The sequence below is a fragment of the Pleurodeles waltl genome, chromosome 4_1 (genome assembly GCF_031143425.1).
Source record: "Pleurodeles waltl isolate 20211129_DDA chromosome 4_1, aPleWal1.hap1.20221129, whole genome shotgun sequence".
NCBI classification, from domain to species: Eukaryota; Metazoa; Chordata; class Amphibia; order Caudata; family Salamandridae; genus Pleurodeles; species Pleurodeles waltl.
Window position 1 is genome coordinate 109404709 of NC_090442.1, and position 3696 is coordinate 109408404.

A 3696-nucleotide genomic window follows, 5' to 3' on the forward strand; every position below is an offset into this window, starting at 1 on the left:
GAAGAAGGGACATAAAATGGAACCCAAATGGAAATCATGTTAAAACTTTATTAAAATATATATAACTTGAATTTAATGTTAAAAAGGCTATACAGATTACAAAATATAATGTTATTGTTAAAAATAATAAAAAGATTTAGGGCCTGATTCTAACTTTGGAGGACGGTGTTAAACTGTCCCAAAAGTGGCGGATATACCACCTAACGTATTACGAGTCCATTATATCCTATGGAACTCGTAATACGGTAGGTGGTATATCCGCCACTTTTGGGACGGTTTAACACCGTCCTCCAAAGTTAGAATCAGGCCCTTAGTTTTAAAATAAATGTGACCATTTAAAAAAAAAATGAAGGTCATTTAAAATAATTCTATACTCAACTGTTAGTATTTTTATAGAAAACAAACATAAATAAGTATTTTACTTTAAGTGGGGGTTTTTAGTTTAAAAAAAAATTGTTTTTATAATATATAAATTAATTAAATATTTAACTTAAAATTGAGGTTATGTTGTTTTGCTCAACAACTAAATAAATATAAATATATGCAAATATATACAATAAATTTGAATGAATATTTAATACAAACTATGTACACAATTTCCCCATACTTTACCATAAGAAGATCCTTGCCCTGGTGGTAGATACCTCTTCCTAAGTGTGAAAAGTTACTAGTAGTACCTTTACATTTGTAAATTTGGCTCCATCCCCTGTTTCAGGGGGCGGAGACATGTAAGTCTAAATTTAGGAGTAAAATTATGTGTAGAAATGGTGACGAGCCAAAAATTAACTACAAAGTGTAAGAGTAAATTTAACATCTAGATTCACTTATGTGTAAATGTATCTTTTAGATTAGGCCTAAAGGTTCTTGAAGTTGCTACCAAGTAACACATTCAAAATGACTGTGCAACATGTTTATGAGCATGAGCTAGCAGCGAGAGGGTGGGATGAGGCAATCTATATATTTTAGACCACAGTATACATTACCTGAGCATATCATGTGGCTGCTGCAAAACTAGAGGAGGAAGGTCATTGTCAAACTAGAGTCCCCCCTTAAAAATTCATATGTGTCTAATGCAAGTATAGAAAACAAAAAATATCCAATCCCTGTCTGCCTCCCAGACAATCATGGAAATTTGCCCCCTTTTTCTGACTTGAATTTCAATCTTTACAACTGTGACCTGCCAAATTTCATCCAAAGATCCGTTTGTATCTCCTCTCAGAACAAACTGTTTATGGGGGTAAACTTGCTATAAGATGTTTGGATGCTGAAGAGGCCATGGAGTTGGATGTGAGAGCTCCATCAAACATGTAAATCTCCAACATTAGATAGATAATGGTAAGTAAATTGGATAATACTGCTGATAGCAAGGAGAATCTATTCTCTGCTATGACCTGCCCAAATAGAGAGACTACAAATCTCACTTTCAAATTATGCTGAGATATTCTTGTATTTTCCTCTGTTTTAAGATGAAGGATGTCCTGATTAAATCCACTATTAGAACTTTTAGGCCCAGTATTTGTGGTTTAAATATAGTGACAAACTGTTTCCTAATTTCGAAACAATACACAACCTGCACAACATGATGGATTAAAGAACAGTGGTTGCCTAGGAGAATGCTATCCAACTTACTATAAATATGAGATGGAAGTCCACGTGTTGTATTGCACCTTAACAGTGTCTGAATCACGCATTATTACCTTGCTGTGTTTTGATCTGTGTAATCTTTTTTTTTTCAGAAACGTGTATTCCACTGTAATAGCTCTTGATTCATGATGCTGGCTATAGAGACCCTTGAGGATCGAAAGGAGATAGAGGAGCTTCTCGCCCAGAGTGTCCCTGAGTCTCTGAGGGTGAGGAAAGAGAGAATTCATTCTTTACTTCTTACAAACAATTTAACCAGCACTGGCCAGTCAAGTAAGCAACAGATAAGAGCCAGTACAGTGCATGGAAACTGAGAGTAATTTTGCAACAAGAAGTAAATGATGTTGCCTGAGGTGTTGAAATGTGAAAAGATATCAGGTGAAAGAAGGTGTTGTGTCATAGAGAAATACAACAAGTTGGGCACATGGTAATTCCGAAGCTAAAAGATGGCCAGGCGGCAGAGATGCTGTAGAGAGAAGTGACACAGACAAGAGGGGAGGCACGGATGACAACATACTCAAATGAAATTGGTTAGGGGAAGCAACAACCCTTTTACCCCTGAAGCGAAGAAAAGTTGATTGCATGTTCCATACTTTAGACTTCACAGCGCCTTAGTTAGCTGCTGATTGTCTAAAGAAAGAGCCAGTGGTGGAAACCAAAGATAAAAAACAGATCTTTCTTCCACCCAATGCCTTGGTGACCACTTGGATGAAGGCTAGAAAGGGTAGTGCCAGGGGTACCAAAAGGCACACCTAGCTGCTGCCAATTAGCATGAGTGATGGTTTGAAGGTAGAGAGGAATGGAGATATGCCATTTCACAGTGAATGAAAATAAAATGATTTAGAGAAAAGGACAGGCAGAGTGAAAACAAATGAAACATATCTGATATTACCTTTGGATGTATTTTGACAAACTAGGTAAATCAGCCCTAAATGTCTATACCTTAAAACAGTTCCTGTCTGTGCTGGTATCGTGTGACTCACTCGATGTATTCATTTTTAGCTTAGCAACGTAATGCAATTGTGATTTAAACTTCATTTGCACATATATTTATCGTAGAAAATCATGCTTATGCATGCTGTAAAAATAGATACTACTACACAGCCCCACTGTGCATGGTAGCACCCAGGTTTGGGACAGAGTGCTGTATAACAACCAATCTGTTGTCACCATCACAGCAGCAAACCTCACCTGTAATTAGGGCACTGACAGACCAGATGCTTGAAGCTGCTGGTCATCCTTTGGTTGTGCAGGTGGCAATGCTGTAAACAACATAAATATGCCAACAATGCCCTTACAATGGCCGCATCCTCCTGTATTATGTAATAGATATAACAAAGGTGCTCATACACAAATAAGCATATTTGTTGCCAAATATGTATACTGGGTTTGACACTGACCAGGCATGCTGTCGGTTCTCTGTGACACTTTGAAGTTTACTACGATGTGTTTCATGTGAGATTTCTGAGAATTATTGGGAGATGTGATTCTTTCCTAAGAATTGTGAACTTTGACATATACATCAAGAATACTTACCACACCTAAAAGTCTACATACACAGTGACTCTCTAGAATTTCATGGATTAAAACTATCCTTAAGGAGCCTTGATAAAGTCCGTAATAGGACGAAACACGTGTCGGCTGAATTCCACAATTACAAGCAGGATTGTTTTTGGATGGACTCATCTCGGACCTAATTGTTTGTTTTTGCTTTAAATTTTGTGTACATAAGTGATGGCCCAACTGTTGAATAATTTGTTCAAATAGGTTGGCTTTTATACCAACAGATCTTAACGTTGTTGAAATATTGGGCAACATGGGTTGTATTTTGTAATGTAAATATATATGTTAATTAAAGGATTTTTTACGTTTACTTGCCACATACTAGCTACATGATCTATTTATCGTTTGTGTTTACATTTTACAATTGATGATCTGTTTGCTACATTTAGTATTGATTATAGATTTTTTTAATCCATTATATCAGATAGTCAATTACTTGTATGTTTGTGTGCTCCATATGATGCTTTTTGTACAGGTGGCAATGCTGCCTGC